Source organism: Sus scrofa, chromosome 6 (genome assembly GCF_000003025.6).
Source record: "Sus scrofa isolate TJ Tabasco breed Duroc chromosome 6, Sscrofa11.1, whole genome shotgun sequence".
NCBI lineage: Eukaryota > Metazoa > Chordata > Mammalia > Artiodactyla > Suidae > Sus > Sus scrofa.
In genome coordinates, this window is record NC_010448.4 from 167216298 (window position 1) to 167239895 (window position 23598).

General features: G+C 44.5%; 1 long non-coding RNA gene across 1 annotated transcript; it reads right to left on the reverse strand.

Annotated features, from left to right (window-relative positions):
- LOC102163655 lies at positions 398-17970 on the reverse strand. The gene is made up of 3 exons (XR_298719.3): positions 17240-17970; positions 2123-2195; positions 398-1737 (listed from the first exon to the last, which is right to left on the reverse strand). It is a non-coding gene; the product is annotated as an uncharacterized LOC102163655 (long non-coding RNA).

A 23598-nucleotide genomic window follows, 5' to 3' on the forward strand; every position in this document is an offset into this window, starting at 1 on the left:
GTTCCACGGCACACCTCAAACATGTTCAGTGCGCTCTTCCACGGCATCTCAACAAAGCCAAAAACATTAGATGAACTTTTAAGAGGAAGTCTGACACGTGCTAGAACACAGGTGAACCTTGGAGGTGTTATGCTAAGCGCAGTAAACCAGTCACGAAAAGACAAATACGATGTGATTCCACGTCTATGAGGTGTCTAGAGCAGCCAGATTTATAGAGACAGAAAGTAGAATGGTGGTTGCCAGGGCCTGGGTGGGGAGAGGAAATGGGGAGTGGTGGTTCGACGAGACAGAGTCTCAGTTTCGCAAGATGAAAAAGATCTGGAGATTGGTCGTCCGACAGTTGCGAATGCACGAGACACAGCTAAACTGTGCACTTAAAAATAGTTAAGACGGTAAATTTTATGTTATGTATGTTTTATCATAATTAACAATAAAACAAAATAAAACGCTTGGCATCTGTATCTGTATCAACGTGTCAGGCTGTTAAATCAAGGCGCTGTTTGGTTTTTGTTTTGTTTTTTCCTTTGTGGCATCACTCGTATTTTTTAAAGACACTAATCAGTATTTAGACAATGACAGCTTAGCGGTGTAACAGCACAGGAAATTCGTTAGTGGCAGGAGTTTCACTGCTAAAGATGAGTATCTGAACTCTGCTGAGTGCAAGCTCCAGTGGACTCTTTGGGGCAGTTGGAGCTGAGTTTCTTTAAGAGATGAATCAAGCAGTCAAGACCCATTTTCAAACTCCTTTCCTGCTGGTGTCCACATCTCAGCTACCTCAGCCTAGACAGTGCCTCTAATTATTTGTGGGGTGAAATAATTATGCCCTGGAGTGTCCACTAATTAGTAATTTGATTTTCTACTTTATCATCTCAATGTCCACCCTCACTTCCTTTTCCCTGTCTTCGCTGGCGTCATCTGAGACTCTCAGTACGTGAACGAAAATTTGCCAGCCTTTTTAGACGGCTATTCATACTTGTGCGTACTTCTTTTTTGTTTATATTACCCAGAAGAAGCATTACCCACCAGTCACATCTCCACCCAGACCAACAACCACCAGGCTGAGCAGCTGGTGTAGGAGCAGAACTTTCTCTAGTTCTGCAGGAAGAAGCAACACCCGGACCTCAGTGGTTTGGAGCAACAGGGTTTATCTCGTGCTCAGGTTAAATTTGGGCTGCAGTATTCACCTTTTCTTTGTTCTGCAACCCCGACAGGTAGACCAGACCTCGTCTAGGACAATCTGTTCAGGGCACAGAAGCATTAAGGGCAGAGCCACACAATGGTTCCTGAATCCTCCACTTGAAAAGGAGGTGGGTCACTTTTGCTCACATTTTATCGGCTTAAGCAAGTCCTTTAACCACGCCTGATACCCACAGAGAGTGGAAGTATCGTTCTCCCATAGGATGGGGCAACAAATAATTGAGACCGAGGGTATCCTGCACCAAAGCTGTGTGTAAAACTTTTGCATTTATATTTACGTGTGAGATTGGCCTATAATTTTCCCTTCCTTGTGTCCTTGTCAGGTTTTGGCATCGAGGTTAGACGGCCTCATAAAATGACATGGACGGGTTCCTCTTCATTGGTTCTCTGGAAAGTCTCGTCTAAGATTAGGATCGGGTCTTGCTTGGATGTTGGGTGGCACTCAGTGGTGGCAGTCGGTCTGCCATCTTGCTTCTGTTTGGTAAGTGTTCAGGGAGCCTCCCTCCCTCAGCAGCTCTTTCGCATCCTGAGACAACGCTCCTGAAAGCGAAGATAATGTGCATTAGAACACAAAGTCTGCAAAGCAGACGCGACACATCACTTCTTCCAGCCCTTGTCCACTTGCAGCAGCGAGAGACGCTCATGACAGCTCTGCAGCTGTGACCATCTAATGACGTCCTGTGATATAACCCTCCCCCCATGACAGGTCAGTGAGATTTTCAAGACAATTTCCCCGCAGGAAGCCCTGGTTTCAGCAGGAGGTTCCTTCTGCTTTTCAGATACTGTGCACAGAGAAGGAACATACAGCCCTTCCTCCCGCTTATTCCTTTACTGCTCATGGATCTGTTACGATTTATATTTATTCCTTGCTGTACTCAGAGTGATGCATAATAGTAAACCATTGTGGCAAATAGGAATTGTTCACCTCTGAAGGAGTAAATTTTTCTCATGGTCCTTATGCTCTGTATAGGCCTTGTTTTCTGCTGTAGCTGTCCCCCCTGAAAAAAGAAAAAAAAAAATTTATTATTCTTCAAAAATCTTGTATTGACTTTCCACTTGAAATGCTGCTCAGTTTATGAAATCAGCAGCACAGGCATTACCCAGGAGCTTGTTAAAAACGCAGAATCCTGGAGGTCCTATTGTGGTGCAGTGGAAGCAAATCCGGCTAGGAACCACGAGGTTGCAGGTTCAATCCCTGACTTTGCTCAGTGGGTGAAGGATCTGGCGTTGCCATGAGCTGGTGTAGGTCAAAGGCTTGGTTTGGATCCTGCATTGCTTTGGCTGTGGCATAGGCCGGTGGTTATAGCTCCAATTGGACCCCTAGCCTGGGAACCTCCATATGCCACAGGTACAGCCCTAAAAGACCAAAAAAAAAAAAAAAAAAAATGCAGAATCCCAGGCCCCTGCCTGGACTTACAGAATTAAAGCGTGTATTTTAGTAAGATCCCCAGAGGTCTGTGGGCAAACTAGAGTGTAAGTGCTCTAGCTGGTGCCATGGCCATTTGCCTCTGCCAGGTCACACCACTGCTTTTGCCCCCTTTCACCAGTGCATTTCCTTTGGCGATCCTGTCTGCCAAATTCAGGATCTTTCCACCAGAAAACTGCTACTGTGAAAATTTAACACTGTCCTTTGTGTGTGTTTTTTTTTTTTTATTTACAAAAGTGCTATTTATTTATTTATTTATTTTGCTTTTTAGGATCGCACCCACAGCATATGGATGTTCCCAGGCTGGCGGTTTAATTGGAGCTGCAGCTGCCAGTCTATACCACAGCAACACAGGATCTGAGCCGAGTCTGCAACCTACACCGCAGCTCACGGCAACGCCGGATCCCTAACCCACTGAGCGAGGCCAGAGATCGAACCCGCAACCTCATGGTTCCTAGTCGGATTCGTTTCCCCTGCGCCACGACGGGGACTCCATAAAAGTACCATTTATTTTAAATCTTTTATTGTGAAATATAATACACACATAAACTTTCCTAAAATATAAATATCGAGTACAACTAATTCTTTTTTATAATTGAAATGCATGTTCTGTAGTCTTTCAGCATTCTTCTTTTTTTTAATTGAGATACAGTTGACATACAGTACTGTATTTGTCTCAGATGAATGACATAGGGATTTGACATTTTCATACATTAGTTCGTGGTCAGCATGAAAAGTTTAGTTACCGTCTGTCCCCGGGTAAAGTTATTGCAGTGTCATTGACCACACTCCCTGTGCTGTGTGTTACATCCCCAGGGCTTATTTATTTTCTAACTGGAGGTTCGTACTTAATCCCTTTCACCTATTTCCCCTCCACACACACCCCTTCCCTCTGGCAACCACTCATTTGTTCTTTGTATCTGTGAGTCTACATTCACTTCGTTTTGTTTGTTTTTTTTTTTTACATTCCACGTATAAGTAAGATCCTGTGTAATCTGTCCTTCTCAGTTTGACTTCTTTCAAACATTCCACGTATAAGTAAGATCCTGTGTAATCTGTCCTTCTCAGTTTGACTTCTTTCACTGAGCATAACCCTCTCTAGATCCATCCATGTCATAAATGGCAAAATTTTACTTTTTATGACTAATATTCCATTACGCACACACACAATTATGTATATATACACATGGGTGGTGGTTAAATGAATGTTCACAGTAGAATTAGCAATTGTACATCAAAAAGACAACAACTGGGAGTTCCTGTCGTGACGCAGTGGTTAACGAATATGACTAGGAACCATGAGGTTGCGGGTTCAATCCCTGGCCTTGCTCCTTGGGTTAAGGATCCAGCGTTGCCGTGAGCTGTGGTGTAGGTTGCAGACACGGCTCGGATCACAAGTTGCTGTGGCTCTGGCGTAGGCCTGTGGCTACAGATCCAATTCAACCCCTAGCCTGGGAACCCCCATATGCCGCAGGAATGGCCCAAGAAAAGGCAAAAGGACAAAAAAAAAAAAAAAAAAAAAAAAGACAACAACCGTACACGACATCATCTTTTGACAGGTATTTGCGTTGCTCCCATATCTTGGCTGTTGTAAATGATGTTGCGGGAACACCGGTGCACATGTATCTTTTAGAACCCGTGTTTCTGTTTTCTTTGGGTAAAAACACCAGAAGCGGAATTTCTGGAACATATAGTCATCCTCTTTTTCATTTTCTCGGGAACCCCCCAGACCGTTTTCCACAGTGCGGCCACCCGTTTACATTCCCACCAGCGCCTGAGGGTTGCCTTTTCTCCACATCCTCACCGACCCTTGGCTTTTGTTGTCTTTTTGATGTGCAACAGCTAATTCTACTGTCAACATTCATTTAACTACCTAAGGATCCAAAAACAGAACTTGGCTAGCACCCCAAAGGCAGCCTCTCACCCATACAAAACTAACCTCCAGGAGTTCCCATCGTGGCGCAGTGGTTAACGAATCCGACTAGGAACCATGAGGTTGCGGGTTCGGTCCCTGCCCTTGCTCAGTGGGTTAACGATCCGGCGTTGCCGTGAGCTGTGGTGTAGGTTGCAGACGCGGCTCGGATCCCGCGTTGCTGTGGCTCTGGCGTAGGCCGGTGGCTACAGCTCCGATTCAACCCCTAGCCTGGGAACCTCCATATGCCGCGGAAGCGGCCCAAGAATAGCAACAACAACAACAACAACAACAACAAAAAAGACAAAAAAAATAAATAAATAAAAAACAAAACTAACCTCCAGATCACAAGCCACTTTTTTTTTTTCCTTCGCTTTTTAGGGCTGCACATACGGCATATGGAAGTTCCCAGGCTAGGGATCAAATTGGAGCTGTAGCCACCAGCCTATACCACAGCCACAGCAGTGCGGGATCTGGGATCCGAGCTGCATCTGCAACCGACACCACAGCTCACAGCAATGCAGGATCCTTTGCCCACTGAGCAAGGCCAGGGGTCGAACCCACAACCTCATGGTTCCTAGTTGGATTCACTTCCCCTGTGCCACAACAGGAACTCCCAGTGATCTCAATTTTTTTTGCTCACTTAATTCTAAATACTGACAAAGTATGTATTCTCTCACACATTACTTTTAAATACATTTCACATTTTAGAGCAGCGTTAGGTTCGCAGCAAAATTGCACAGAAAGGAGTTCCCGTCGTGGCGCAGTGGTTAACGAATCCGACTAGGAACCATGAGGTTGCGGGTTCGGTCCTGCCCTTGCTCAGTGGGTTAACGATCCAGCGTTGCTGTGGGCTGTGGTGTAGGTTGCAGACACGACTCGGATCCCTCGTTGCTGTGGCTCTGGCGTAGGCCGGTGGCTACAGCTCCGATTCGACCCCTAGCCTGGGAACCTCCATATGCCGCGGGAGCAGCCCAAGAAATAGCAACAACAACAACAACAACAACAAGACAAAAAGACAAAAAAAAAAAAATTGCACAGAAAGTACAGAGTTCCCGTATACCCCTAGACTCGGACGCGTGCACAACCTCTCCCACACCCAACATCCCAAACCACGGAGGTAAATTTTTGGCAACAGATGAATCTACAGTGACGTCATTACCTCCCAAAGTCCACAGTCTACCTTCGGATTCACTCCTGATGTTGCAGCTGTGGGTTTGGACAATGTATTCACCATTGCAGTACACAGAAGAGTTCCACTCGCCTAAAAACTGTTTTCCACATTTAAGTTGACATCTAAAATTTTCTTTGGGGGAGTTGCCATCATGGCTCAGCGGAAAGGAATCTGACTAGTAACCACGAGGATGCAGGTTCAACCCTGGCCTCGCTCAGTGGGTTAAGGATCCGGTGTTGCCATGAGCTGTGGGGCAGGTCACAGATGCGGCTCGGATTTCGCATTGCTGTGACGGTGGTGTAAGCTCCGATTGGACCCCTAGCTTGGGAACCTCCATATGCTGTGGGTGCGGCCCTAATAAGATTTTAAAAATAATAATAAGAGGACAGGGATTTCCCATCCAGCATTGTCACTTCTGTGGCTCTTGTTACAGCTGTGGCACAGGTTTGATCCCTGCCCAGGGAACTTCCACATGCTGCATTGCAGCCAAAAATAATTGAATAAACTAATTAAGCAAAAGGATAGAGGAAGATATACCATGCTAACACTACTCAAAAGAAAGTTGGAATAGCTGTATTAATTTCCGACATAGCAGACTTCAGAGCAAGGAAAATCATCAGGCATAAAGAGGGCATTACATAATGATAAAAGGGACAATTTTCCAGGAAGACTTAGCAGTCCTTTGTGGGTATGCACCTAACACCAGAACATCAAAAGACGTGAGGCAAAAACCGATAGAACCACAATGTGAAATAAATGAATCCACTCTTAGAGTTGGCAACTTCAATACTTCTCTATTAGAAATGGACAGGTCCAGCAGGCAAATCAGTAAGGATAGAGTTGAACTCAGCAGCACCATCAATCAACTGCATGTAATTGACATCTATAGACCAGTTCATCCAACAATAGCACAAAACACATTTTTCTCAAGTTCACGTGGAACAAGATAGACCACATTCTGGGCCATAAAACACACCTTCACAAACATAAGAGACTAGAAATCATACCATGTCTGCTCTCAGACAACGAAGCAATTAAACTGGAAATCAATAACAGAAAGATAGCTGGAAATCCCAAAATACTTGGAGGTTAAAGTTGCTATTTTTCCTTTCACTATCAATCAGTGCGTTGTGGGGAAGAATCTTTGACACTATATTAATGTCACCCATGGGTTTTAGTATTCCTTAAGGATGCCTGCCTGAGTCAATTATAACTGCTATGGTTGCCAGACAGTAATTTCCTGATTCCGTCACCTTCTACACTTCCTAGTTGGCATCCTACTGTGAAGATGAGTCTTCCTTCTTCCTTATTTCTGTGTTTATGTATAACAGTATCGACTCATGGATTTCTATTCTATTCAATGCATTCTAATCCATACTCTTATTTATTTTGGTGCTCAGATTGCCTCAAATTTGGCTGTGAGAACACTTTCATCTTGTGCCTGTATCCTTTTGACACGTCACCGTCATTCTTTGGGTCCTTTTAAAATTTCTGCCACAACAAGATTTTCCAGTTTCATGTGTATTTTCAGCCCCCAGCCTTCAAGCACTGGTTTCTTTTAATGTGGATTTAAAAACCCAGATCTGGACTCTAGATGACCTCACTGCTGCTAAGGTGTTACTGTACCTCTTCACTGGACCAAGCTAGGAAATATGTATATACATAAATAACACACACATGTCCAAACCATGAATCCATTTTAACACTTCCAACTTTAGTCCAACTACCCAAGGTTCATGCTGGCCTTTCCTCTATTTGCATTTGTAGCTTTCTTCTCCATCCGTGAGAAATCTGGCTTAGATATTCCATCCTGGAATACACAGAAAAAGCAATTTCAAAATCTCTACCCCATATCATTGCAACAAACAAACCAGATCTCCATGTTAAACAAAACTCTGTATTTTTATTTTTCTTTGATTGGAAAGTGTGAAAATTCTGTGTCCAAAAGCTATGTGAGTAAGCTCTTCTTTTTTCTTCTTCAGTGTAGTTTTTTTTTTTTTTTTTTTTTTTTTTTTTTTTTTTTGGTCTTTTTGTCTTTTCTAGGGCCGCTCCCTCGGCATATGGAGGTTCCCAGGCTGGGAGTCCAATCAGAGCCATAGCCACCGGCCTACACCACAGCCACAGCAACTCAGGATCCGAGCTGCGTCTGCGACCTACATCACAGCTCACGGCAACGCCGCCGATCCCTAACCCACCAAGCAAGGCCAGGAATCAAACCCGCAACCTCATGGTTCCTAGTCGGATTCATTAACCACTGAGCCACGACAGGAACTCCTTCGGTGTGGTTATGTTCTCATTTGGAATACATATAGTTTCATCTGTTTCTTTGTATTCCATTGTAGGCTTCCCCTACATTTTTCTTATAAAATTAAAATACAAATTTCCAACTTAAATCTATCGAATATTTCATTATTGAAAAACCAGTTTTAAATGGTTGGGGAAAATGGTTGGAAAGGAGTAGCCACTTGGAAAACTCATTCAGTGCAGTGACAAAAGTTCTTCGGCCAAACTCATTATTGCTTCAAATAGTGGCATCTCTTTATAGATATAGATGATAGATAGAGAAATATTAAAAAAAATACACATACATGTACATACACTGCCTTAATAGCAATTTTCAATTTTTCATTTTGATTACAAAATCTTCAAAAAAAAACCTCGTAGACTTTACCCAATCATGTTTGCTTGCTAGTTTGTCTTTACAAACTGACTTGCTAAATTCTCCCAATATTGCGAGTGCCCTCTGGCCCACTTTACTGTCAGTCCTGGGCAGGCGGTAGTTTTTAAGAATTTTGATACTTTAGCAAAGAATAGTTAGTACAAATGACATAATACAAGGGCTTGCTCATGGCTACTGAGGCAATTGGACGTTTTTATAACATGATTTTTGTTCTTTTAAAGAATTATGCTTGAACTTCCCATTGTGGCACAGCAGAAACGAATCCAACTAGAAACCATGAGCTTGTGGGTTCCATCCCTGGCCTTGCTCAGTGGGTTAAGGATCCTGCATTGCCATGAGCTGTGGTGTAGGTCACAGATGCAACTCGGATCTGGCATTGCTGTGGCTGTGGTGTAGGCCCACAGCGGTAGCTCCGATTAGACCCCTAGCCTGGGAACCTCCATATGCCGAGAGTGTGGCACCGCCCTAAAAAAAAAAAAAAAAAGAATTATGCTTGGCACGCGCAGGCTAAAACCATGACTACCTCGATAATCTACTGGAGTTTGTATTAATTTTATCCACATGTGGTATAGCGTACCACTGGGTGCTATAGCATTTCACTTAAAATCCTGGTTTATCTATCACAGCTAAAATTCAGAAATGATTTGCTCCAATACATAAAATACATAAAGTAAAGCTATCTTGTCAGATTCTCAAGCCCAAATTTTGAAATAAGAGGAATGTTACTAGGAAAGACACACGCAAAATAAATAAAAGAATTACATATCTTATTGATTTTAAAAATTGCTTGGGAGTTCCCGTCGTGGTGCAGTAGAAGTGAATCCAACTAGGAATCATAGGTTTCGGGTTCAATCCCCGGCCTTGCTCAGTGGGCTGGGGATCTGACATTGCCGTGAGCTCTGGTGTAGGTCACAGACATGGCTTGGATCTGGCGTTGCTACTGCTCTGGTGTAGGTCAGCAGGTGTAATTCTGATGAGACCCCTAGCCTGGGAACCTCCATATGCCACAGGAGTGGTCCAAGAAATGGCAAAAAGACAAAAAAAAAAAAAAATGGCAAAAGTTAGGGCGTTTCCTTCATGGCTCAGCGGTTAACGAACCCGACTAGGATCCATGAGGATGCAGGTTCAATCCCTGGCCTCCCTCACCATTTTAATTCTTGTTTTCCAGTTGTTTTTGTAGTTCTTTATTCATTTCTTCTTCTTTTTGTTTTTCCTTTTATGGTTTGATAATTTCCTTTTGTAGCATTCTTGAGTTCCTTTCTTTTTGGTTTTTGTGACTCTTTTGCTTGTTTTTGACTTGTGCTTACCATGGAGTTCAAACAGGCACAGAACTATAGCTACATCCTTTAAGCTGATAGTTATTCAAGTTCAAACACATTCTAAAAGATCTGCGTTTTCATACTCCCTTCCCCAAACTTTATAATTTTGATGTCCTGTTTTACATCTTCATGCTTATCATTTTACTGTTTATTGCAGTTATGACCACTTTTTTTTACAAAGTTTTGGTTGTTTTTAAAACTATGTACTGGCTCATTTAACTGATCTTCAATCCTTTTATCAATTTGCCTTTCCTGCTGTGATTTTTCCCTTTCACTATGCTGTACATCTGAAACCGATACAGTATTCTACATCAAGTTTACTTCAATTAAACAACAAAAAAGAACGCCTCCATCGGAACGTCCACTACCGACACTAACAGACTAATTGTAACTGGATAGGGATCTCTTCCCACGAACAACTAGAAAATGTATTTTGCAAAAGTTTTCCGTCATTGACATAGGCAGCATAGATGGCAATCCCTAAGAGAAAGAAAACAAACCCAGCACTGTAACTGTCCCAGTTTTTCCCCTTCAAGCAGCATAAACCCAAGCAAAGCATGATGGTCTTGCTGAGCTGAAAAGAAAAAAAAAAAAATGAAGTAGATGAAATTTATGGAGCAAAGTAATGAAGAGGAGGAAACTGCTCAAAAAGAGCTCTAGAGGAACGTGTTGGAACCACTTTTTACTATCACCCCTCCCCCACCAAAAGAGACTTTTTCCTAATTGTCTTCATGAAATAGACGTTTCTCCTAAATGCCCCCATGACGTTTTAAAAGCACAGGTATACGGTATAGCTGCCATATACTGTATGTATATCTGTGATTTATACATAAAAAAGAGTGAGATTTTTTCACCACCCTCCAAACCAATTCTTGCCCCTTTGGGGGCAATATTATCCCTGTGATGAATGCACACCCTAGAATAAAGTTGCCTCTAGACCTGCCCTAAAATAGCTTAAAATAAGCCTCAGAACCATGACGGTGTCCCACAGATCATTTTTCTACTTGCCAGAACAAAACTCCAGCCTCTTTAAGGGAATATAACAAAATCCAGTTACTCAACCACGCAAAAATCACACTAATCAAATTTAGGCATATGAAGAAACAGGAAAATGTGGTCCATAGCCAGGAGAAAAATCAGTCCATAGAAATAAATCCAGAAATGGCAGCGATGATGGAATTAACACACAAAGACTGTAGAAAGAGTTAGTGTACACATGAAGATGCTCAAGAAAAATATGAAACAATGAGGAAGAAAATCCTTGCTTTGTAATTTATTTCCTTAGGTTTGCCTCTTTGTTTCTAATCAAACTCTATTGGCACGAATGTTAGTTGATCTTTTTGCTTAGAGGCCTTGGAGGTTTTTCATCTTTAAAGCACGATAGTTTTACTAGGATATGCCTTAGAGTTGATCATTCCAAGTCAATTTTCCCTGGTCTATACAGTTTGTAGACTCACACCTTCTTTTCTTCCCCAAAATTTTTCTTAGACTGTAATTTTAAACACTAATTCTGGAGTTCCCGTGGTGGCACAGTGGTTAACAAATCCGACTAGGAACCATGAGGTTGCGGGTTTGATCCCTGGCCTTGCTCAGTGGGTTAATGATCCGGCGTTGCTGTGAGCTGTGGTGTAGGTTGCAGACGCAGCTCGGATCCCGCGTTGCTGTGGCTCTGGCATAGGCCGGTGGCTACAGCTCCGATTGGACCCCTAGCCTGGGAACCTCCATGTGCTGTGGGAGTGGCCAAAGAAATAGCAAAAAGACAAAAAAAAAAAAAAAAAACCCCACTAATTCTTTTCAATTTTTTTAATTTATCCTTTTTCAGGGTTCCAATTATATGTGCATTGTCTCCTCCTTCCCTGTTTTCCTTTTCATCAACTTTCTCTCTGACCCTTTATATTTCTAAAGAGACCAACCGCCCACCAAACTGGTATAGAGATTACCAGCTCAGTGAAAACATTTGAGCTTCAGCAGATGTAGAGATAAATCTTATCTGAGCTCCCCTTATTTGACTAAAGCAGAGCTATAAGAGAGACAGCTACCACACAACCCCCCTACCGGGAGGACTCCAATCAAAAGGGCACTGACCTTGGGCACAGGATATTCCTAAAAAAATCTTGTGTAAATGAGACTTGTTAGAACCTTTCATCCTTTCAAGTCCTTACCCCCTCTCTCACCCCCTTATTAGGCGGGTCTGTAAACCTCCATCCCTAGCTGCTCAGGGAACCAGTCCTTCTACAAGGTGCACATGCAGGCATAGTGACGCTTCCCCTGCTTCTTCCGTCTATTGCCAGCTTGTTTGCATGCCCTTGACGAGTCAGGCACAAGTTGATAGAGGGGAAGTTTTTCCTTTCCATCTTCTCTCTTTATTTTCATCCTTGTGCTTTTTCCTGTTTTTCTTCAATGACGTTATTACATTTCCATTTGAGCTTATTCTGCCTCGGGCCACTTATAATTCCGTCTTCACTTCTGAGGTGATTTTGTCTTTTGCTTTTTCCTTTTTATGGCCACGCCTGCGGCATGTGGAAATTCCCAGGCTAGGGGTTGAATTGAAGCTGCAGCTGCCCGCCTACACCACAGCCACAGCAAGGCAGGATCTGAGCTGCATCTGCGAGCTGCACCACAGATCACGGCCATGTCAGATCCTTAACCCACTGAGCGAGGTTAGGGATCAAACCCATATCCTCATGGACACTATATCAGGTTCTTAACTCAACGAGCCCCAACGGAACTCAATTTGGTCTTTTTCTAATTCCTGTGCTCAGTCATTTTCATGTATATCTTTGGAGAGGTATGCGTCCATTTCTGTTTTTTTTTTTTTTTGTTTATTTGTTTGTCTTTTGTCCTTTTAGGGCCGCACTTGCTGCATATGGAGGTTCCCAGGCTAGGGGTCTAATCGGAGTTGTTGCTGCTGACCTACGCCAGAGCCACAGCAAGGCCAGATCCAAGCCTCGTCTGTGACCTACACCACAGTTCACTGCAATGCAGGATCCTTAACCCACTGAGCCAGGCCAGGGATCGAACCTGCAACCCCATGGTTCCTAGTCGGGTTCATTTCCACTGCACCATGACGGGAACTCCTCCATTTCTGTTTTTAACTTTTATGTTTTGTATTTCAGAGTGATTTTTCATGACCTCAAATGCTTCTTTGAAGACAATTGAGTCCGCTTGGTTTGTGTTACCTTTTTCTTCTGCCTCAGGGTTGTTTTTCTTTGGAGGGTGAGGAGGGAAGGGAATGGAAATCAGCTGAGCTATTTTGATGATTCTTTTTTATTTTTTGATAGATACTTTGATCAATTTAATCTAGCTTCACCTCTTCATTTTTCTGGAGGGAGGGTGGTGTAAGATTCTTAGTTCAAGGGTACCCCCTTCTGTCGGAGCACTGAAATACAATGTTTTTACATGCAGCAGTTCTCAAACTCTGGTTCAGGGATGCCTGAGGGGTCCTCAAAACTTCAGCTACAAAATCAAAACTATTTTCATAATAGTACAAATATGTTATTTGCCCCTTTGATTCTCTCACTAGGCAGAGGTTTCTAGAAGTTACATGATGTGATATTGCAACAGATTGCAAGATTGAAAGCCGATATACAGATAAGAAAATGAGCTACATTTTCTTAAGCCATACATTAAGGAGATATTGTAAAGTGTTAAATAGTTCAGAGTTCCCTTTGTGGCTCAGTGGAAACGAAGCCGACTAGGAACCATGAGGATGCAGGTTCGGTCCCTGGCCTTGCTCAGTGGGTTAAGGAGCTGATGTGGCTGTGAGCTGTGGTGTGGGTTGAAGACAAGGCTTGGATCTGGAGTGGCTGTGGCTGTGGCTAGGCCAACAGCTCTAGCTCCAATTCAACCCCCTAGCCCGGGAACCTCCATATGCCACTGGTGCAGCCCTAAAAAAAAAAAGGTAAAAAGTCCACTATGCTCATGACATTTTTTGTTTTGAAAAATGTAGTTGTTTTTCATAAAAATATTAGTTGTGTTAATACGCATCATACTTATTATTGTTGTTGCTTTTAAATTAATTTCTAAAAGATTTTTTTAAGCGACATCAATGGCTTAGTGGACAGGGGGAGCTTACACTTTTGAAATAACGTCTCGGAGCAACACCCCACCTTTGAGGCAGACGGCAGGCGGGCCATGGCGAATATCTTCGCTCCAAGGGGAAAGGGAGACTGCCAGTTATTGGGGGGAATTCTAAAATGCTTTTTAAAATTCTCAGTGTTAATATCAAATATAGTAAATAGTGGTGGACCTAACCCACAAATACAAAATGTCCTCAGGATATGCAAATTTTAAGAGTATAACAAAATCCTGAGACCAAAAAGTTTGAGAACAACCTTGAATGGACGACTCTGTGTCTGCGTGGTGTGTGTATGACAGAGGCAGAGGCAGAGACAGGCAGAATGAGAGAGATGATGTTTTTTCAGTCTGCAAAATTTTTCTTGTTCTGTGTTGTGTTGCATGGCCTGACGTTTTTCTCTCTTGATGATTTTCCTTTCCACTAGCTAATCTCCAAAGGGTGCCCCTCCCTTCCTTTTCTGCATCCTGCCCCCCCAGAAGCCATCCTTTTCCGAGCTCACCTCCCTAGTCCTGCAGTGCCTTTTTTCATCCCTTCGCTTGGTCAGCGCTCTGATCTACAGGCGTCTTTTTCAGTATGTTTTCCCCTTAATAGTCTTTCCATCCATCTTGGACCTCCCGTTAGCTGCCTCCTCTTCTCTTCAGCCCTTTCTCCTGGGCTGCCCTTGCTCTCCACAAAGCTTTGCAGTGGGATCATGAACCATCTCATCGGGGTAGGGGTTTGGTTTTCTACTTACAGGAAATTTGGAGGTTGGTCCTGCTCTGTCAGTTGGTTATGCTGAGAGTGTAGGGTTTTTTTCCTTATTTTTTTTTTCTGTTCTATCTTAGGAATCAGGACACTTAGTCTTAAAGGTTCAGAAAATAAATATTTTAAGCTTGTAAGCCGTACTGGCTCTGTCACAACGAAACTGTACCATTGTAGCATGACAATAGACCATGTCTAAATGAGTGGCTAGAGCGGTGTTCCGGTAAATCTTTATTTCCAAAGACAGCTGCCCATCTCTTAGGACACTGTGTGTCAGCCCTTCCTCTGTACCATTATTTGGAATGAGAAGAGATTCAGATTTAGGGAACCACTACCCACTACTAATTGTGAACACGCGCGCGTGCACCATTCTTGGCAACTTAGATGCTCATATTGATTTGCATGGTTCTTTACATATGCAAAGTAAAATCTGCATCTCTTTGTGGTTCCCCTCAGAGACCCACTGCCTAGATACCCCTTTAGGCAGAACCTGTTTTCCAGCGCAGGGTGTGCCCGAAGCAGACGGCCTCCAGCTGTCCGCTATGTCAGGATCTGCCACGTCTGCGGAGGAGCCTGGGGCAGGCCACATCTGGTGATCAAGAGGGGCCGTGGGATCGAAAGACCCCGAGAGTTGGGCCTCACACTGAACACCCGGACTGCGCCATTTAGTCCAGAGCTCCCTGCTGGCTTCGGAGCACCTGCATCAGAGGGCACGTTCTTCCTCTGCCCCATCCTGCTTCCTCGCTTTTCCTTTCACAAGTGTTGATCCCTAGTAGACGTCTTGCACCTCAAATTCCAACTCAACATCTCCTCCAGAAAACACCACCTGGGACACCCTTGTTGGTTACATGGGTCACACACCTCTTCCTCTGTGACTCAGGACTGGTGCTGCTACGTTTTCCCCCAATATAGTCCCACGCGACTACCCGCTTCTATTTACCCTAAGTTATTCTCTCCCCTTTCTTAAAGATTATCGTCTGGCTGGCTGGCTCTCTCTGCAGTGCCACTCCTGCGATAATGCCTGTTAATTTCCAAACACACAGAGATGGCCCTTCTCGTGCCCTGGCCTCTCGGCTCCTTCACTCCTCTCCGCCCGTGGTCTTTCCATCTACCTTAGCCATTCACTGCCACGGTCATGCCCTAGCTTTTGCCACTGCAGACAATGGCGACCCCTCTATACACACATCTGGTATAGTAATATATAATACATATATGATATATATAATATATGTGTGTGTGTGCAGCCCCACTTTCATATACCCCACGCTCCAGTCAACTCCTGCCTGCACTTCCAGCTCACACCTTCTTTTTTTTTTTTTTTTTTTGTCTTTTTGTTGTTGTTGTTGCTATTTCTTGGGCCGCTCCTGCGGCATATGGAGGTTCCCAGGCTAGGGGTCTAATTGGAGCTGTAGCCACCAGACTATGCCAGAGCCACAGCAACGCGGGATCCGAGCCGCGTCTGCAACCTACACCACAGCTCACGGCAACGCCGGATCCGTAACCCACTGAGCAAGGGCAGGGACCGAACCCGCGACCTCATGGTTCCTAGTCGGATTCGTTAACCACTGCGCCACGACGGGAACTCCCAAGCTCACACCTTCTAATCCTCCTACTCAAGTGATCCTTTGGTCTCATCATTACCTACAATCCATTAATCCTACCACATTTTCCCTGTCCTAGAGACCCTCACACACCTCCTTCCTTCCTGTTACGGACGAATTGTGTGTCTCCACAACTCATCTGCTGAGACCCAACCTCCAATGTGACTGTATTGGGAGACAGGTCTTTTAAGGAGATAATTAAGATTAAATGAGCTCGTAAGGCCAGCGTCTTTATAAGAAGAGGAAGAGACATGAGATCTCCCTCTCCCCCCTCCCCCCGATCCCTTCCCCACACTCCCCACAAACATAAGAAAAGCCACGTGATGACAGAGCAAGAAGGCAACTGCCTACAAGCCAAGAAGGGAGGCTTCACGGGAAACCAGATCTGCCCACACCTTGATCTTGGCCTTCCAGCCTCTGGAACTGTGAGAAAATAAATTGTTGTTTAAGCCCTGACTCTGCGGTATCTTGTTATGGCAGCCTGAGCTGACTAAGATACTTCCTCATCCCATTTAAATGCCATGATCAGTCAAAATCAACCACTGCACACACCCTCAACTCCCTTGGCCAGATCTCAATTCGTATTCCCTGTTCAGCAAAACCTAAACCTTGGTGAAATCCAGTTCTCCCAGCTACCCCACGTCTGTGCCAACGCTGCCAAACATGGCTAAAGAAAAGCCATTATGTTGACTCACTACTTTCAATTCATGACCACGTATGTCCAGTGGGCACTTAACTTCCTAGCAATTACTCCACATTTTTCTAGTCCATTAACTCTCTCAGTTAATTATTTCACATCCTTTCCTCCCTCTTCATACAGGTTCCATTCTCACTCCCTGCCGATGCTCTTGCTTCTTATTTCACTAATAGAGGCCACCGGGAGAGAATTTCCACAGCTATGAAGTCCACCAGTCTACCAGCGCCTCGCCACAGGCCTCTGCCTTCTCTCCTGGGCCATCTGTGCCCTGACTTTGCCCCTGGACGTTCTCTAACTCGCTGATGGCATGGATAGGCCCTCTCTGGCCGGTAACTGCCACGAGCATTTAAAGATGCTCTTTGATCTCCCAACCCCCCAAAACAGACCACAAAAAGGCAAAGACTTCCCCTTTACCTCTGTGCTTCCGGCTACAGGACTGTTTTCTCTGCTCCCCCTTAAAGCAAAATCCTTCAAAATAATGGTGCATGCTGACCGTCTCCAGTCTCTCTCCACTATTCTCGCTGAAGCCACTTCGGTCAGGGTCTCACCCGTGCTGCTCCTCCGTCCTCTGTTCTCTGCTCACTCAACTGGCGGCAGCATTTGACAGTCTGGGTCACTTTATCCTCCTTAAGTCTTTTCTCCACTGAGTTTCCAGAACACCGTCATCTCCTGTGCACCTTCCTATTTCCATGAAATTTGTGCTGGTTTGTCCTCATGTCCCAGACCTCCAATAGCAGGAAACACCAGACCGTTTCTCTCTTTTCAAGCGGAACTTAGGTGTATAACATTTACTACTTGGAGTCTTGGCGTGCCCACCCCTCAGCTAGCCACAGGGCTTCCTTTCACTTCCTTCTGGCTTTATTCAAACCTTCCCCTCCCCCAGAGAAGCCTTGCCCTGGCCATCCTATCTAAAACTTCAATCCTCCTAGCATAGACACACTGCCATAGATTAAAATAGATAACCAGGAGGTCCCGTTGTGGCTCCGCGATAACGAACTCTTACTAGTATCCATGAGGATGCAGGTTCAGTCCCTGGCCTTGCTCAGTGGGTTGGATCCGGTTTTGCCGTGAGCTGTGATATAGGTCACAGATGTGGTTCAGATTCCGAGTTGCTATGGCTGTAGTGTAGGCTGGCAGGTGCAGCTCTTATGCAACCCCCTAGTCTAGGAACTTCCAGCAGCCTTAAAAAAAAAAAAAAAAAAAAAAAAAAAAAAGAGAGAGAGAGATAACCAACAAAGACCTACTGTATAGCACAGGAACTATACTGTATATTGTGTAATAACCTAGAAGGAAAAAAATCTAAAAAAAAATAGGTAGATAGGTATGTATAACTGAATCACTTTTAGGAGTTCCCTTTGGTGGCATAGTGGGTTAAGGATCCAGTGTTGTCAGTGCAGTGGTGTGGGTTCAATCTCTGGCCCCAGACCTTCTGCATGCCTCGGGTGCAGCCAAAGAAAAAAATGAATGAATGAATCCCTCTGCTGTATATCTGATACTAACACAAATTTAGCTATAATGAACTACACGTCCATTAAAAAATGAACTCTACCTCTGGAGTTCCCTGGTGGCCTCACGGTTAAGGATTTGGTGCTATTGCTGCTTTGACTCGGTTCACTGCTGTGGCAAGGGCTCCATCCCCAGTCTGGTAACTTCCACATGCCGCAGGTGCAGCCAAGACAAACCAAACCCAAAAACCCATGCTTCAATAAAAAAAAAAAAATAAAATAATAAAACCACAATCCTCTCACCACCTACTACAAAGACCTTCTGTCTGCTTTCCTCGCTTTATTTTCTCATTAGCACTAAGTGCTCCCTGACCTAATGTACATTTACATCTGTACCTTGTTCATTTTCTGTCTTGCTCAGTAGAATGTGAGCTCTGTGCGGGAAGGAATCTTTGCCTTCTTTGGTCACTGCTCTATCCCAGCATCTAGAATAATGTCTGGTATATAGCAAGTGCTCAATACATATGAATACACAGTAGCACCAACTTCCCGTAAATATGGGTAGCCCATCCTCTACCACAAAGACATTTGTAAATATTGAGATTTTCCTACTCGGGTGGAAAAAAAAATGTAACTCATTTGATCATGAACTTGGTATTCATGTGTGTTTTTAGAATAGAGAGAAATTTAGCCATGAGCAAAGGCGGACACAGGCACCGTTCATCAAAGAGTTCTAAAGAGCTTCACTCCCTGGTGTCGGCAACTTTATCCCCCAACAGTGATCGGGGCCCTCGGGTTTTGAGTCAATTGTAAAGGAAATGTGTAAAGCTTATCGGCACTACTACTTCCACTGTTGGAATCACCCATAATTAGTGCAGAATGGGAGAAAGCCAAAAGATTTGAAAAAGCAAGTGGCCAAAATATATAGACCAAAAAACGATTAGCTATTTTGCCTGTAATGCTCCAGACGATGAGATCTTTAACCAAGAGAAGGAGTGAGTCGGCTCAGGAAACTTCCTGCGGTCCCTCCAGTGGCCATTCCCGTAAATATTCAAGAGTTAAATGGCATTTTGCTTCTCGATTACGAAATGTTACTGAAGCGTGTGTCAAAACTTCCCCTTCACACTAACATGAGCCAAACAACCACCCTGGTAAACCTGAGCAATAATCTGCAAACTGAAGATTGAGCACATGTTCAGATTCATCAGAGGAAAGAAGCATCCTTTGAACTCCCCTGGAGCTCCACAGGCACAGGAGCAGCAAAAACAAAACAAAACAAAACAAACACTGGCTTCACTTACACCCACGTATCCTGGTCCAGGCTTTCTACCTCAAAAAGATGGGTGCCCCGGGGGCATGGCAGCTTCTTGTACCTATTTCATGGACTTTTAACTCTAAGAATAACTTGGTGGATATTTTATTTTAGCTCCTTAGTTGCTCTGTGGGTGCCAAGTGACACGTATCCCATCAAGGAAGTGGGCCAGTTACTGGAAGTGGGCCAGTTTGTGATCAACGTAAAAGGTTGCAACTTTAAAGGGAATAATTTTGTCACTAACCTCTCTTCTGCAAGAAAAAAAGCTTAAGGAGTTCCCGTCGTGGCTCAGTGGTTAACAAATCCATCTTGGAACCATGAGGTTGCAGGTTCCATCCCTGGCCTTGCTCAGTGGGTGAAGGATCCGGCGTTGCCATGAGCTGTGGTGTAGGTCACAGACTTGGCTCAGATCCCCCATTGCTGTGTCTGTGGTATAGGCCGGCGGCTACAGCTCCGATGCGACCCCTAGCCTGGGAACCTCCATATGCCACGGGAGCAGCCCTAGAAAAGGCAAAAAGACAAAAAAAAACAAAACAAAACAAAAAAAAAACTTAAGCAAATTGGCTATGTTTCCCCATTGCGCCAAGGAAAAAAAGCCTGCCTCACTTCTTACCTCAAAAATTTAAAGACACAGTGTGTGTGCTGGTCCCTTCTCCTCCAGCAAAGAGACCAAAGGATGAGGTGGGCTCCACCAGTCAGTCTCCAAGCAGGGGTCCCACCGTCCCTTCCAATGTTCCAGTTTGGCTGTGGGCCTTGTTCTGAGGTACAGCAAACGTGCCATTCCAAAGTGAAAAGGATCTGCCACTTTTCAGAGACAAAAGGACAAACCGAAAGTCTGCCTGAAAAATCCAGAATAATCGTTGGGCGTTTGTCTGATTGCTGTTGTATAACTTTCGAGGGTCAAAACCCAGGGATAGGTGCTCCCGCCGTGCAGCAATGGGATGGGCAGAGTTTTGGGAGTGCTGGGACCCGGGTTCGATCCCCCGCCGCTGATTAAAGATCCATCTTTGTACAGGCTCAGATGGAAACTGCGGCTCAGATCGGATCCCTGGCCTGGGAGCTCCACATGCCTCAGGGTGGCCAAAAGTGAAAAACAAAACAAAACAAACAAACAAAAAAACAGGGATAGGAGTTCCCACTGTGGCTCAGCGGCTAAGAACCTGACTGGTATCCATGAGGATGCAGGTTCAATCCCTGGCCTTGCTCAGTGCGTTAAGGATCCAGTGTTCCCACAAGCTGTGGCAGCGATCACAGGTGCAGCTTGGATCCCGTGTTGCTGTGGCTGTGGTGTAGGGTGGCAGTTGCAGCTCCGATTCGCCCCCTAGCCTGGGAACTTCCACATGCTGCAGGTGTGGCCCTAAGAAGGCAAAAGAAATCTGGGGATAAAGATATAACTCTTTCCTTAATCTGTTCGCTTCTGTTCATGAAGAAACTTCCTATCTTTGAGCGGTCGCCTCTGTTCTCACGGGACACCCATGATGCAAGTGTTGCTCTCTAGGAAGATTCCTGAAGCCTGGGGATGAAAAAAAAAAAAAAAAAAGTTGTTCTGATTGCTGCTGGAATAAGACCAATAAAACCCTCCAAATGCACCCTGTGCCCAGTGTAATTTCCAACGGAAATGCCATCATCTTTCCACAAACAGCCAGCACCGTTACAGTGTTTTAATGTTTCATCAAAATGGATTGGACCTTGTGGCCAGGAGCCGATGCCATTATAACGAGGGTTCTATTAACCCTTATGGTGTTTCCCTGAATTCAGTACATCTCTGTATCTTAATCTTTAGCTACTCAGCTGCTCAACTGCCTGGTTCAACTATTGGTGATCATTTCTTAGGACTTACTTCATCTCATGGCACACGAGCTCACGTTTGGCACCCAAGGCATCGGTCTGGCTTTGTGACTATGGGGTGTGAACCTGCTCATGCACTTCCGCTACTCTCCTCCCTGAGTGAAATCACAGGATCGCGGAGAAAGCGAAACAGAAAGTTTTCAGACATTCACCTCCCCAACAAGTGGTGTTGCCCGGTCCATTAGGAAAAATCACCTCGCATTTTAGAACTTGTTGGTAGTGTTACATATAAGCACACCCTAGAAGATTCTGTGACGAAAAGATGTCTCCTACCAGCGGGATGGCTCCGAGGGAAAAGCCCTCCTGGAGTTCCCGTTGGGGCTCAGTGGGTTAAGAACAGGACTAGTATCCATGAGGTTGCGGGTTTCGCCCCTGGCCTCGCTCAGTGGGCTAAGGATCCGGTGTTGCCGTGAGCTGTGGCGCAGGTCACAGATGCAGCTCAGGTCTGGCGTAGCTGTGGCTGTGGGGAAGGCCAGCAGCTGCGGCTCCACCTGACCTAGGGTGCAGCCCTAAAAAGCAAAAAAAAAAAGTTGCTACTGGATACAAATACACGAATATACACTTTGCTAGGACTTCAAGACACTAGGGGAAATTTCCAGGGGTCTAAGACAGATAAATATTGCTGGAATTAGTGAAATGCCAACATGGAAACTGGGCTCTCACTAGGGTAAATGCCAATACCAGAAACTGAGAGCTCCGGGGGCAAGGAGACATTGTGGGAAATGGGAGGTGAGTCTTGGGCCTATGAGAAACAGGCAATAACAAGAAAAACCTGCTTGTCTCAGAGGCAACTTCAGTGAAAATAATAATAATAATAGCCTCCCCAGAGAAATTTTCACTATGAACTTGCCCTCTCATGAGCCTGGGGTTCAAATTTGTATAATCTTAATCTTACAGATTGTTTAGCCAAAAATGGGGGGAAAAAGAAAAAAGGAAATCTGTCACATGAGAAAATAAACTACTCTGAGAGGGACAAAAACAAAACAAAATGAAACAAACAAACAGAAACAGATTTAGAGTTTACCATTTAAAAATCAATATGAGGAGTTCCCTTGTGGCACAGTGGGTTAAGGATCTGGTGTTGTCGCTGCAGTGCTTGGGTCGCTGCCGTGGCACTGGTATGATCCCTGGCCTGGGAACTTCCACATGCTGTGGGAGTGGCCAAAAAATTAAAAAATAAAAAATAAATTAAAAGCTATTTATTCATCACCGATTAAAGAAAATAGAAGGTCTATAAGATCATCTCATAAAAAGTAGAAAAAAAAATTGATAAAAATTCAACATAATTTTGAAGACAATGAAAATGGCAAAAGGGTATATGCTTCACTAGATATCAAAACTTATTATAACATATGCTATTTAAGACGTAGAGGCATTAGTGCAGGCGCAGACGAATGGGAAAATGTAGGAAGATAAACATCCAAGAAATAGCTTCAAGCACATGTGGACAGTTGATAATGACAGAGCTGTCACGGAAGAGCAGTGGGGGCAGATGATCTTTTCAGTAAAGGGTGCCCAGACAATCAGCCAGCTGTTTGGAAAAAGGGAAGTCGGACTCCTGTTTCATACACATGCAAATTCCTTTCCAGGGAAACAAAACCCTTCCTACATCAGGTCCAGTCCAGGCAAAAGAAGACACACAAGTCATTGGAACCAGGAACATTTAAGGATGTTGACTCATCATGAGACAGGCTGGGACCTTGGACCCGGGACGCTTTGCTACAGTGCTTGCACCTAGACAAACGTCTCCTCTAGCAAAGAAATACAAGGAAACGATAAGGGACCAAAAATAACTTAGTCCCAGTTGGCACCCTTGGGGCAAGTTATGGGCAGCAAGACAGAAAAAGGCTGAAAAATCAACTACCGCTTCTGAACAGCCAAGAGCAGAAGCAGGGTACTACGTACGTGCCCTGCATACAATACCACTGACGATGTGGGCAAACCACCCAAGCCACCACGCTGGCCCAACACCTGGACCTGCCCCTACCCTCACCCCATATAAGGAACCAGCTCACCCTCCCTCAGGGAGCAAGGGGGCAAGAGGACCTGCAACTTGTTTTCACTTCCCTCTGCTGCAGCATGGGCCCTGAATAAAGCCTTACCTGGATTTCCTGTCTGGCCTCTAATCAATGTCTATTGATTGTTTGTTTGTTTGTTGTTTTTTGTCT